Source organism: Mauremys reevesii, linkage group 14 (assembly GCF_016161935.1).
Source record: "Mauremys reevesii isolate NIE-2019 linkage group 14, ASM1616193v1, whole genome shotgun sequence".
Taxonomy (NCBI): domain Eukaryota; kingdom Metazoa; phylum Chordata; order Testudines; family Geoemydidae; genus Mauremys; species Mauremys reevesii.
This window is the reverse complement of record NC_052636.1, coordinates 43,939,975-43,954,555: the sequence shown is the minus strand read 5'-3', so window position 1 is coordinate 43,954,555 and position 14,581 is coordinate 43,939,975. Positions and strand designations below refer to the sequence as shown.

At 49.9% G+C, this 14,581-nt stretch overlaps 1 non-coding gene and 1 pseudogene across 1 annotated transcript; both read right to left on the bottom strand.

The window, feature by feature from the left end:
- The window catches only part of LOC120381757, a 194,041-nt pseudogene that overhangs the window by 163,089 nt on the left and 16,371 nt on the right, over positions 1-14,581 (bottom strand).
- Positions 5,703-5,777, bottom strand: TRNAT-AGU. The gene has a single exon. It is a non-coding gene; the product is annotated as a tRNA-Thr (tRNA).

Below are 14,581 nucleotides of genomic sequence, written 5' to 3'. Positions count from 1 at the left end.
ATTATTCCCTTCTATTCGGCACTGGTGAGGCCACATCTGGAGCATCGCGTCCAGTTTTCGCCCCCCCCCCACTACAGAAACAAATTGGAGAGAGTCTAGGGGAGGGCAAAAATGATTAGGGGGCAGGGGACTTACGAGGAGAGGCTGAGGGCAGGGCCACCCAGAGGGGGGGCAGGTGGGGCAATTTGCCCCAGGCCCTGCAGGGCCCCCACGAGAATACAGGATTCTAGAGTATTGCAACTTTTTTTTTATGGAAGGGGCCCCCAAAATTGTTTTGCCCCAGGCCCCCTGAATCCTCTGGGCGGCCTTGCCCCCTCCACCCCCTTGACTCATTCTCCTCCCTCTGAGGCCCCACCTGTGCTCTGCCCTCACTCCCATTTGACCACTTCCCACCCCTGCTCTTCCACTGTGGCTGAGGCCTGCTGGTCCACCTTTCGCTCGCGCCTCTCCTCCCTGAAGGCCTCCTTGTGTCTCTCCACCCCCTACCCCAAGGCCTGCCTGCTGCCCCCACCTCTCTGCCCCTCCCATGAGACCCTCCCTGCCCATCGCCCCCACCACTCTGCCCCCTCCCCTGAGACCCGCCCTGCCCCTGCCCCCACCTCTCTGCCCCTCCCCTGAGACCCGCCCCATCCCCGCCCCCACCTCTCTGCCCTCCCTGAGACCTGACCTGCCCCCGCCCCCACCTCTCTGCCCCTCCCTGAGACCCGCCCTGCCCCCGCCCCCATCTCTCTGCCCCTCCCCTGAGACCCGCCCTGCCCCTGCCCCCACCTCTCTGCCCCCCCCCTGAGACCCGCCCCTTCCCCCGCCCCCACCTCTCGGCCCCTCCCCTGAGACCCACTTGTCCACCTCTTTCCTCGGTCGTCTGTTGTTATTCCTTGAAACACCAAGGATGGAATTAAAAGCTGAGTTTACTCCAGGGTGAGGAAAGAAAGGAGCCACCAACCCCCTGACAAATCTGAGTGCCCCAGAGAAAACCTGCCCCCTGTTATTGCAATCACTGATGTGCTGGTGATATGGCAGGAAAGGGACTGTCTGAATGATCAAGGCAGGAAATGGGCAACAATCTACAGCAACGTCATTGACCACAAACACACTCTAACCATGCTCCAGCCAGAAGGGAAATGAGCAGGAATTCTTGCAGTTCAGCCGTGGACACACTTACACAATGGCACAGCAGTGTGTGTGTTGTGGAAGCTGGTCTGAGGAAACAACTGGAATTGATCACTCAGTGAGAACAGAACTAGAGTGCAGTGAGAGACACACTTCAACCAAGTAGTTGTGGCTGAGTGGTTAAGGCGATAGACTAGAAATCCATTGGGGTCTCCCTGCGTAGGTTCAAATCCTGCCAACAACGGAGAAAGTTGTGGTTCTTTAGTTTCAAAGGAGCTGGGTCTTGTCTCACTCTCAAGCTGTGTCTACACTATTGGGTAATGTGGCTTTAAAGTGTTTTAATTAAACAGCTGTTGCATGTCCACACTATGCCCCTTGTGTCACCAGAGCACATCCACGCTAGAATCTTGAATGGCCCCAGAGAGCAGTGCACTGTGGGTAACTATCCCACTGTACAACTGGCTGCAGGGTGTTTTGGGAAGAGTTTGCAATGCCTCATGGGCTGGTACAGCATCACATGATGCAGGTTTCTCTATCCCACCATTCCATGGGCATCTTACTAGATTGCCAGCTGCTTTTCAACTGCGGTGTGCGTGGCGGGATAGAGACTGTGTGTGTGTGGGGAGAGGGAGTGTGTGTGTGGGAAGAGGGAGTGTGTCAGCACACTGTCTCTATGTTCAGACAGCTGCTGCAAGCAACCAGTCCTGAGGCAGGGGGAGGGGGCAGCCCCAACATCAGTCCCCGCTTCCCTCACTGGCTCAGCTCAGCACAGCAGCCTCTGTCACACGCACACACACACCGCTGCTGCTGATGAGCTCTGTGTCAGGGGTGCTGGAACAGGGGGTTTAGAGGGCCGTGGCCCCACCACTTTTAACTGGCTGTTAGGACAAATGATGGAGGGGGGAAAGGGGGAGTCTTGGGTGGGGAGAGGAATTCTGTGGGTGTGGCCTCGGGGGGAGAGGTGGTGTGAGTGTGGGTCCTTGGGGAAGGGTTTTCATGGGAGTGCCACAGTTCAGACAATAGTGACCCCCCCACTGTAAGGAAGCTCCCACCGCCCCTGCTCTGTGTTCGTAGCGCGGGAGAGAGCAGCGTTCCAGGGCAGTGATTTGCTCCCCGGGGCTCCGCCAGGGGGGCTTGGGAGGCTGCAGGGAGTCCTGGGCCCTTTAAATCACCAGCCTGGGGAAGCCGGGCGGAGCTGGCACAGTGTACCTGCTCTTGCCAGGACCTCATACCGGAATGTACCAGCTTACGTTCACCTCCGGAAGGTCCTCACGTGGATCAATAACTGGTTAAAAGCCAGGAAACAAAGGGTAGGAATAAATGGACAGTTTTCAGGATGCAAACAGGGAACTAGTGGTGTCTGTACTGGGACTAGTCAACATCTTCATAAACGACCTGCTGAACAGCGATGTGACAAAATTTGCGGATGATCCAAAACTACAGAGGATAGTTAAGTCCAAAGCAGACTGTGAGGAGCTAAAAAGAGATTTCACAAAACTAGGTGAAAGGGCAACAAAATGGCAGATGAAATTCAATGTTGATTAATGCAAAGTGATGCACATTGGCAAACATAATCCCAACTACACATAGAAAACGATGGGATGTAAAATAGCTGTTCCAACTCAAGTGAGAGATCTTGGAATCACTGTGGATAGTTCTCTGCAAACATCCACTCAATGGGCAGTGGCAGGCAAAAAGCGAACAAAATGTTGGGAATCATTAAGAAAGGGATAGAGAATAAGAGAGAAAATCTTATTGCCACCGTATAAATCCATGGTACGCCCATATCTTGAATACTACATGCAGATATGGTCGCTCCATCTTAAAAAAGATGTATTGGAATTGGAAAAGGTTCAGAAACGGGTATGGAGTGTCTGCCACATGAGGAGAGAATAATAAGACTGGGACTTTTCAGCTTGGAGAAAAGATGACTAAGGGGAAATATGCTAGAGGTCTATAAAATCATGACTGGTGTGGGGAAAGTAAATAAGGAGTGTTACTTATTCCTTCTCATAACACAAGAACGAGGGGTCACCAAATGAAATGAATAGGCAGCCCGTTTAAAACAAACAAAAGGAAGTTTTTTTCACACAACGCACAGTCAACCTGCGGAACTCCTTGCCAGAGGAGGTTGTGAAGGCCAAGACTATAACAGGGTTCAAAAAAAGAGCTAAATCAATTCATGGAGGACATGCTCTGAGCCAGGATGGGCAGGGATGGTGTCCCTAGTCTCTGTTTGCCAGGAGCTGGGAATAGGCGACAGGGGATGGATCACTTGGTGATTCCCTGTTCTATTCATTCCCTCTGGGGCACCTGGCTTTGGCCGCTATGGGAAGACAGGATACTGGGCTAGATGGACCCAGTCTGACCCAGTCTGGCCATTCGTATGTCCTTATGTCCTTATGTCCTTATGCTCCTTTCATAAAATGCCTGGGATTCTGCCTCACAATGTGTCCCTGAGGTCTCAGCCAAAATGCCCAGACAGGCAAACACTCTGGGCTCCTGAAGCCTCTGCCCCCCACCTAGTGCCTATGGCTCATCCCTGACCCTTGATGCTGCTCCTTGCTGTAGACTGTGAAAGGAGCGGAGGCAGCGCAGGAGCCTTCGGGGGATGCAGATCTGAGGCTTTGGGAGAGACACATTGTCTGAGACCTCAGAGCTCTGCAAACCCTGCAGCCACCCCCTCAATCCGGGGCCTGTTCCAGCCCTGAGTCTGGGCTACCGCGATCCCTCCCCCAGAGCAGGGCGCCCACAGATTACAGCCTGGAAATAGGCGTCTGACACTAACTCCTGTTCTCCCTGACAGGGCCTCTCCTAGACCAAGTGCCTCTCCCAGGCAAGACGTGTCTTCGGTGCCCCTCCGCCCATATGTTAAAATTTTGAATATCTTATTTTTCATTGCATTTGTAGCTCAGCTCATGATTTTGACGCACAATTTCGATGCATGATTTTCTCTGTCATATAAGATGATAAATTTGCAGGCTAGGTTCTGTAAACCTGTATTTATTCATGCCATATATAAGCAAATAAAACAAATGCATTTTCTTTAAGCATATAGAAACTTTTTAATTTTGACAGTAACTGAAATGTACTAACATCTAGCAATGGAGCACTCACCAGCACAGGGTGGGCCGGTATTAAATAGTGTGACAGTTGGAGACAGCGTTAGGATGTTAACCCCAGGCCTTTAGTTGAAAGGTCGCTTCTCTCGCCTTTCCCCCATGAACTGAAGCGCAGCATTAAAGAGATCCAAAGATTGACCAATGGCATTTCCAAGTGCTAAAATAGCAAGCGATGTCGGTCTCTCATTGGCCATCAGCGACTGAAGATGTGGTTTAATGAGCCGGAGCTTCAAGGCGAGGGTGGCTCTGTCCACTGCCTTCCGTTGCGCTGCTGGGCCCCAAGTCCCTGGTGGCCAATATGTGACGCTGGGAGAAGAGAGTGGGGTGGCAAGTGGCGGCAGGACTTTTGCCACCAGGGTCTAGCTGCCCAACTTCCTCCTGGTACTGCTGGCCCCCCGTCGCCTTCAGAAAACCCAGGAACTAAGGCAGGAATAGGGCGAGGAAGCAAGTAAAGCCGAGCAAGGAAGGCAAAAGTGAATCTTGTCTTCATGGGCCGCTCGCAATGACGTCCTTTTTCTGTGCCATAGCTGACAACAACATCCCAGACAGAAAAGCAGGAGGCCAAAAAGAAACCGAGCAGCTGCTGAAGTAGTTCAGTTGGGAGCGTGCTAGACTAACAGGCTCTTCTATCCCCCTGTGGGACACAGGGCTCAGGGGTCCCACTGTTCAGGTTGCATCCCATAGATCCCATCACAGACTTTCAACAACCACAGCAGATGTTCACTGGAACAGTGAGAGAGATGGCAAAATAGTGATCTCCAAGGCCTGCAGACATCAAACTATCAGGAATTCTGCACACAGAGAGGACCCTGCAAGTGGAAAATGCCTTTGGAAAAGACCCTTCTGTCCCCAGCTGTGGTCGTACAGTGCTTAGTGCTCTGCGTTGTGGCCTCAAGAGCCATGGATGCAAGTTGAGTTACGGTGACCTTTTCCTTGTCTCCACGTTTCTTAGGTGCCTCCTTCCAACACTTGTCAGAAAAAACGACTGGTTTCTTTTGGAAGCATTTGCATTGCAAGGCAGAGGCAGTCCTCTCTGTTTCCTCAAAAGATTGACCAAAAGGTAGGAGGAGTGGGCACATTTGGCAAGGCACCACTGGGTGCTGCATCTCTAACCTCCACTTTACCTGGCAGGTGTCTCTGGAACTTTTCTCCCAGTGGCTCCATTTTTCATCAGTGACAATCAAAAGGAAGATGACATGACATCTGTGTGCAGACATCCCCAGCGAATCACAAGGACGTGTGGCGCAGGCTCTCGTGTTGCAGCAATTGCAGTTGAAGCAACCACCATGCTAATGCCAGTCACAGCAGCCTTTACATCAACTCCAGTCTTGTGATTTGATTCTTTCCAATGCTTCTCTCCAAAGAAACCTTTTCCTTAGCAAGCAATTACTTGGATACCAAGGGAGGTCTCTTCTGTTTCCCGGAAAGACACAGGAAAATGTGAGCAGAGGAGATGAAAGCCATAGAACAAGGCACCACTGGGAGTTGAACCCAGGATCTCCTGTTTACTAGACAGGTGCTTTAAGCCAGCTAAGCCATGGTGCCTGCCGCAAGAAAATATTTGCCACTGTTCCATTTGATGGTCCAGGACAACACCTGCAAATTCCAAACTACAGACATTCCCCATTTCCCTCAAGACTTGCAAGGAAGAACTGGCAGGCCAAGCCAGGATCTCCTGGTTACAAGGAAGACACTTCAGCCAGCTCTTCCCAAAGATCACTATCCAGAGACCTTTAAACAGCCACTGCAGATGTTCACCGACAAAGAGATGCCAAAATGGAGTTCTCCACTGCCTGCAGCCATCACGCTACCAGGAGTTCTGTGCACAGAGAGGCCCCTGCTTGTGGGAAAAGGCTTTGGTAGAGACTCTTCTGACACCACCCGTTCTCATATAGTGTTTAGCACTCTGTGTTGTGGCTTCAGCATCCATGGATGCCAGTTCAATTGGGGGACATTTTTCCTGTCTCCACATTTGTCTAATGGCTCCTTTCAACACTTGTCACCAAAAAGACCTGTTTCTTTTGCAAGCGATGTACAGCTAGGCAAAGGCAGTCTTCTCCATTTCCTCAAAAGATCACCAAGCTGTGGGGAGAGGAGACACATTCAGCCAAGCTGGATGCTGAATCTCCTCTTTCTTCAGCAGGTGTCTGTGAAGGACACAAATCTCCACTGTGTAGAGGTCAACAATAGGAGTTTATTACACACAGTGCTGGTGGAGTGGGCTTATTAGGCTCAGAGACACTGTTAATTAATTAATTACAATAGAATATATAGATTTTCCATGGGTGGGGGAAAGTGACGGCGTAGGCAGTTCCAAACCCTGGGACACGTTTTGCAGCAAGACAAGATAGCACAGTAGCCAATGGTTAACAGGTTACATAATGTCTCCACCCATGGTCTCAAGTTAGCAAGTTAACATTTCATTAATACTTTGATAAAATGTTAGTAGTATAAAATATATAGGTTGAATTCTGATTTGGGATCCATAGGAATGGAGCAACTCCTTTGATTGTCCAACAGGTACATTCCTAGGGGTTAAAGCAAAGAAAGAGTGAAAGTATGTGGCAATAAAGATTGTTTTCTGTGTGTCTTAAGGCAGGCATTGGTCCCTGGGAAGGGAGGTGGAAGGATGCCATATCTTATACTGACGTGCCAACTTTTCATAAACTCAAGGTTGGATCTGTGGGAAGAAGGTCTCCCTAGAGAAGAAACAAACACAATAGGAATAGGGATTCTTTCTTCAGTCTGCAATTCTGAATAAGACACAATCATTTAGTTCTTAGCTCCAACAGCTGGCACTTTGCTGACCAGGCCTATCTTAGCAAGCAAGGCTTTCTGTTTACCCCAGCTTTCTCTTAGCTGGTCACTATTTGCTAAGCCTCTGGTCCCTTGTCCATACTCTGGACTTTGGGTCTGGAAAAGAACTGGCACAATCCATAGACCAGGTTGTTATATAAAATGCACATGGATTTGAACCCTTCACATACAGTAATGGCAAAGTTCTTGGTTCAGGCTTGTAACAGTGATGGAATAAACTGCAGGTTCAAATCAAGTCTCTGGAGTACATCCACAGCTGGGATGAGTCATTCAGTCATTTGTACAGAGCTTCAGTTTGTAGCAAAGTCCCTCCAGAGATAAGAAGCAGGATTGAAGACAAGATGGAGACGAGGCATTAGCCTTTTATAGTCTCTTGCCATGTGGTCTTTGCTTTCTTTGTCCCAAAGACACTCTGTCTAGCACGTGGCATAGAAAAACCTTAGAGTTCTCTCCATAGGCAGGTCCCTGCTACCTTGCTGAGTCACAAGGCGTATCTGCCTTCTCTCAGTGGGGCGATTGTACAGCTGATGGTCCTTAATGGGCCATCAAGCAGGCTACGCAGAACTGACACCAGCTTGTCTGGGGTGTTCCCCGGAAGCAGAGCACAAGATTGAAATACAGGCAGCATAGAGCCAATATTCATAACGTGAACTACAAAAATGATAGACATCTAGAGATAGCATCATTATAATCAGCCAATCAGAACCTCTTCATAGACCCCTTGCACGACACCTTTCTACAATATTGGCTGCAAATATAGAACAGTGGTCGCAACAGTGAGCTATACGGTTACAGATTATGTCAATAACGTCACAGGAGGTGACACGGCATCAGTGAGACTGATACTGGAATACTGCCTCCAGTTTTGGTGTCCTCGTTTGAAAAAGATGTTGTGAAATTGGAGCGGGGGCAGCAAAGAGCCACCAAATGTTCTGAGGGCTGCAGAAAAATCCCTTCTAGTGAGCTACTGAAAGAGCTCAACCTGTTTAGCTTATCAAAAGAAGATTGAAAGGTGACTTCGTTGAAGTGCCATATTGGAGAGAAAATACTGGGTATTAAAGGGCTCTTGAATCTAGCAGAGAAAGGCATAACAAGATCCAATGGCTGGAAGGTGAAAAGAGACAAATTCATATTGCAACTAAGGCACAAATATTCAACAGCGAGGATGATTCACCACAGGAACAAGCTACCAAGGAAAGTGGTGGATTCTCCATCTCCTGATGTCATTTAATGAAGATTAGATGCCTTTCTGGAATGTGTTTGCCCCAAAAGTAGCTCTTGTGTCCTACAGGAGGCCTGTGATATGCAGGGGGTCAGATTAGATGCTCTAATGGTCTCTTCTGGCCATAAAGTCGACTCATTTCTGAAAAACTGAGTGTAGCATTGGGAGCAGCGTCTGATGTTTCCCTGTCTAGTCGGCTTGCTACCTAGAACGAACGCTCCTTGAGTGGGGTGATCCACAGGGACTAGTTGAAACCTGCAAAGTGCCTGGCCAGGGGCAGGACATTGGCACAGCAAGGGAGGGGTGTGGCAGTGACATCACAAAGGTGTTTTGCAGGACCTCAGCCTATTGGTCAAAGGTATGGGGGGGAGGTGGTGACCTCACAGAGAGATGCTGACATCAGCCAGGCAGGACAGGGGCGAGGGGCCAGGGAAACCTCAGAGACCCCTGTGGCTTTGCTGCAGCAAGTCTCCTTCTCCAGGTCTCTCTTTGAGGACTGAGAGAGTATTCGAGTTCACGGACGTGAGCACCAGGAGGAACCTCTTTCGAGTTTTCTCCTTCTCTTTTAGTGATTTTACTAGAAAACAGCCGTCCCTGTTTAGAAGGTAAGAGCCTCCTCGAGGGAAGGGGTGTCATGGGGTGTCACAGTTCGGATGCCGGTGGCCCCCCCATGTATGGAAGTTCCCACCACCCTGCTCTGTGTTCGCAGGGCCGGAGAGCAGCATTGCACGGCAGTGATTTGCTCCTGGCTGCTGGAGCAGAGCAGCAGGCTCAGCTGCCAGAACTTCCTGGAGCTAGGAAAGGGGAGGGGCCCAGCCTCTGTAGCAGGAATGCAGGGCAGGCGAGTTCACGGCAGGCATTGTGGGATACTGGCGGAGGCCAGTTATGGTGATTTAATGACCAGCAGCATCTACACTGGCACTTTCAGTTTGCTGCAAAAAGCTCTAGGCCTCTCATCGAAGTGGTTTTATTTTGTCACCAAAACAGGGCAGTTTTGTCGCCAGACATGGCATTGCAGTGTGTACACCAGCCACACCAAGCTGCCGACCGAGGGAGCGTTGTGTGTTCTTCACACACCTGAGCAATATATTTCTGCTGAAACAACTTTGTAGTGCAGACCTGGCCAAAGATTCACTCACACTCACAGCTTGCAAGGAAAACGTCACCTGCTCCTCTGCTTTGCAGAATCCAAACACAAGGAAAGCTTGTCAGGTCCTGGTGGAGATGGCAGGGAGTCAGGTGTGGGCAGACACTATGGCTTACACCCAGGCAGGCACCATGGCTTAGCTGGCTAAAGCACCTGCCTTGTAAACAGGTGATCGTGGGTTCAACTCCCAGTGGTGGTTTTTGGGGCACCTGCTATTGGCTACTGTCAGAGGACAAGATTCAGAGCTAGATGGGCCTTTGGTCTAGCCTAGTGTGGTTTTTCTCATGGTTTAAGTTACACTCACGGGCACTGATAATAGTTACTGAAAGTTTGGGAGTTAGGCGCTGATAGATCAGTGGTCCAAGCCCCTTGTAGACACCCCCCCCCCCTCCCTCTGGGACAGGGGAAGGTCTGAGCTCTCGCACCAAACACTCATTGTGGCTGCCAGAACCTGTGAGTGGCTCATTTCGTTTGCACCCTGGGTTGAGTCCTGCTTTGTGCACCGTGTCTGAGAATGGAAATCCTAAACCGCCCTTTGAAATGACGAATGCAGCAGGACGTGTCATTGTCCCCGCCCCAGAGCAGACAGACCAATGGAGAAATGCCGTCGAGTCCAAGGTAATACTTCACTGCGGTTTTACCATTTCCACTTGCTAAACTCCCTCCTATCTGCCCAGCCCAGGTGTCCTCTGCCTCAGCTGCTGCTCCCGGCCTGCTCTAGAGTCAAACATGCAGGGCCCCCAGGGGAACAGAGGCTGGGACAGGGCAGCAGCCTGGGCTGGGCTGGGCAGATGCTGGGAGTTCTCGTTCCCTGAGAACTGGCCTGGCTCCCTTCTCAACAGCAAACAAATCAATTCCACGCCCCCTCCCCAGAAAAATCAGCCTGGAGCCAAGGGCAGCAGGGGACGATTCCCTCGAGTTCCCACCGAGGCAGGAGAGACCCCAGGGCATTTCTAGCAGAGCTTATGGAACCGACGTGGGGAAACCAGCCTTTAATAACAGGCAGTTCACATTTAAGCTCAGTGTTTTTAACAATTTTTACAACCTTAAATCACCCTTCAATCGCAGTGTCACTATCCATAACGTTGCTTCAGCCTTATAGGTTCCCAAGTGCAAAACTCAACATCTCTTCAAACACAAGAGAGTGCAGATCAGTCAGTGTTCAGAGTCATCCCACATAAAAGAATCATGTTGTGGTACATATTGGCCTCATCATGTGGCCGTTGCCTTTCCCTCCGCTCTGTTAAAAGTTTTGGTATTTTGCACAGAAACTTTCTTCCCTCCGGAGAGACCTGGGAACCAAGGCTGCAAGACAAACACCTTTAAGAGGAGGCGTAACCTGTCAAAAAATGATCTCCCTCCTTCAGTTTAGAGACAGCCTGAAATGTTACTTATCTCGGCAGAGCCGGAGGATTGAAAGCAGCTACATCAAATCCCTGTGTAGCTAGCAGGAATGAACACAAACACTCCCTGGTATCTGAAGAAATGTTTAGTTTTACCCTTGGTAAACTAGAAGTCTAAAGGGAAGGAAGGTGGTGTCATAATAAAGAGTGAAACACAAAACAATTATCATAGTTATGCCCATAGTGAATGCAAAATATTTCTATATTCTTCTTCTTATCAGTGTATTATTTTCTCTGGCGTCTATACATTGACTATACCTTGACCAAGAAATTTGAATCTTGATAAAATAATCGACTACCCCCTGGTTACGGCAGTGGACTTGATACACACTCGGGTGTCCCTACACAGGTTCAGGTACTAACAACAGTGGCTGCCTTTTAGCCATAGCTTTTAATCAGGGCAATACATTGATCCTGTGAAATCATTTCCCTGCCGGAGTCCATCGCCCACATTCCTTAGGGCATTGGGCCACCATGTGGACGTTTCATTTCCCTCCTCAATTTCACACAGAGACACAATTTCCCTTGCACAGATCCATGAACAGCAAAACCTCCCTGTGTCTCTTGTCTGAGCCAGGGCATTCGATTCCATTGAAACCTTCTCTCCTGCAATGGCAATGGTCATGCAGATGGGACGAGGCCACCTTCACCTCTGACAGTGAGATATTGGATCAGCTCTTTCTTTACGCTGCTGTTGTTAGTCCATGAAACATCAGGGATGGATGCAAGGCTGAGTTCATGCACCAACCCCCTGAAACATTTCAGTGCCCCAGAGAAATCCTGACTCCGGCTATTGGCATGATCTGGTGGAGATTCGAATAGGAATGGGACGGTCTGAATTGTCAGTGTGGGGAATGAACAACAATCTATAGCAATGTTGTTAACCACAAACACACTCTAATCATGCTCCAGCCGGAAGGGAAATGGGCAGGAACTCTTGTTGTTCAGCCATGGACACACCTACACTAATGCACAGCCAGGAGTGTGCTGGGGGAGCTGGTCTGAGCAATATGAAGTGACAATTCAGTGAGAACAGAATCATTGTGTAGTGAAGCACCTATACACCAAGTAGTTGTGGCTGAGTGGTTAAGGCGATGGACTAGAAATCCATTGGGGTCTCCCCAGGCAAGTTTGAATCCTGCCAACTACGGAAGCATTAGTGTATTGTCACTGCTCTTGTTGTAGTGCCTGAGCATTCACAGAGCCAGACCTGGTCTCACTCTGAGGCTGTCTACACTTAAAATGTTGCTGTGACACTGCTACAGCACTGTGGAGTAGACAGTTGCTACAGTGAGTGGAGGGGTTTTCCATCCCTATAATGGCTACATTGACAGAACAATCTGTCCTTTCATTTAGCACTATCTAACCACGGCTTAGGGCAGCTTAATTATACTGATTCCAGGGTTTTTCACACCCTGAAAGACGTACTTCTTAGAGGGTTTATCCCATCACGCTCCCATTCCCTGGTCCTTCTCGCATGACCTGAGAGCAGCAATACCCGCAGTTCAAGAGGTGCAAACAATTCAATGTTTATTGGAGTAAACTTCCAGCAAGCAATGATGCCAATTTCCTTCCTCGGTATCGCCCTTCCTAGCTCTGACACCGCAGAGGCTTGTCAGTGTCCCTGTTCCCATTCCCCCCTTAGCAAAACATAACTCCAATTCCCCTACTCCCATTCCCATTCTCCCCATTGCTTCCTGATTGACTGCAGACTATATAGTAAAACTGGAGTTCTGCTTAGCTATACCTTAACCAATCATTTTACTGAAATGTAACTAACCAATCCCAACATATTGTAACATGATTATCTAACCAGTTATACCCCACCACCTGAATTGCTTTACACCCAACAAATTAATTATACAGCAGACAGAAACAATCACAGAACCAGACAGAGATTATAAAGACAGGCAATATGAAAGTGGAGACTACAGTGCTAGAACAACAAAGAAATGAGGATTTCAGACCCCAGCTATTGATAAGTGAGTTGTTGCCAGACAGGATGCTATCATGGTAGAGGTTGTGGATGCTGGTTGCTTAGCTGTCTGGCCCCCAGGGCAGGATTTTGAGGGTCTCAGAATGCCAGCACCCATCTTTTGTTCACTTAAAACGTGAGCAGGGAGATTCCAACACCGCAGAAAAAATGGTTACTTAGAACAACAGTTACAAAGGTAAGTAACCATTTTTTCTTCTTCTTCGAGTGATTGCTCATATCCATTCCAGTTAGGTGATTCCCAAGCCTTACCTAGGCGGAGGGGTCGGAGTGAGACGTGGCGGAATGCAGGACCGCAGAGCCAAAGGCTGCGTCCTCTCTCAATTGTTGGACCAGAGCATAGTGAGAGGCGAAAGTATGAACCGACGACCAGGTCGCTGCTCGGCATATTTCTTGTATCGGTACGTGTGCCAGAAAGGCAGCAGAAGACGCCTGGGCCCTGGTAGAGTGGGCGGTGAGATGGCCCAAAGGGACATTCGCCAAGTTATAACAGGTGCGTATGCACTCTGTGAGCCATGAGGAGATTCGCTGCAACGAGACAGGAAGACCTCGCATTCGGTCAGCAATTGCCACAAAGAGTTGAGAGGATTTGCGGAATGGTCTTGTCCGATCAACATAGAAAGCCAACGCCCTTCGAACATCCAGGGAGTGAAGTCGTTGCTCTCATGAGGATGCATGAGGTTTTGGAAAGAAGACCGGAAGGAAGATGTCTTGGTTATTGTGGAACGCGGACACTATCTTCGGGAGGAACGCTGGATGCGGACGTAGCTGCACCTTGTCCTTATGAAAAACGGTGTACGGTGGGTCCACCGTGAGCGCTCTGAGCTCAGAGACCCGTCTAGCTGATGTGATAGCCACCAGAAAAACGGTCTTCCATGACATGTACAGCAAGGAACAGGTAGCCAGCGGCTCAAAGGGTGGGAACATGAGCCTGTTGAGGACCAGATTGAGGTCCCAGGTAGGAGTCGGATGACGCACCTGGGGGTAGAGACGGTCAAGGCCCTTTCTGAAACGGGTAGTCAACGGATGAGAGAACAGCGTATATCCCCCCTCACCGGGGTGAAAAGCGGAGATGGCCGCTAAGTGCACCTTCATAGAGGACAGTGCAAGACCTTGCTGTTTTAGCGACCAGAGATAGTCAAGGACCATCAGAAGTGGAAGCTCTGAAGGAATAGTGTCGTGCGCGTGAGCCCAGCAAGCGAAGCGCTTCCACTTGGCCAGGTAGGTAGATCGAGTGGAAGGCTTTCTGCTGCTCAATAAAACATGCTGCACGGGGGCAGAGCAGCGCAATTCCGACTGGTCTAGCCACTCAGGAGCCACGTCGTGAGGTGGAGGGCCGTCAGGTCTGGGTGACGGAGAGTGCCGTGATCTTGGGTTATAAGATCCGGGTGAAGTGGCAGAGGAATTGGGCTGGCTACTGACAGACGGAGCAGCGTGGTGAACCAGTGTTGTCTGGGCCACGCTGGCGCAATTAAGATGAGACATGCTTTGTCCCGTCAGAGCTTCAGCAGGACTCTGTGTATGAGGGGGAACGGGGGAAAGGCGTAGAACAGATGACGAGTCCATGGAAGGAGAAACGCGTCTGACAGAGAGCCCGGTGACAGGCCTTGAAAGGAGCAAAACTCTTGGCATTTGCGGTTTGATCGGGATGCAAACAGGTCTACATGGGGAAATCCCCACTGTTGGAAAATGGCATGAGCGATGTCCACTCTCAGCGACCACTCGTGGCAGAGAAAGGATCTGCTCAGGCGATCCGCGACGGTGTTC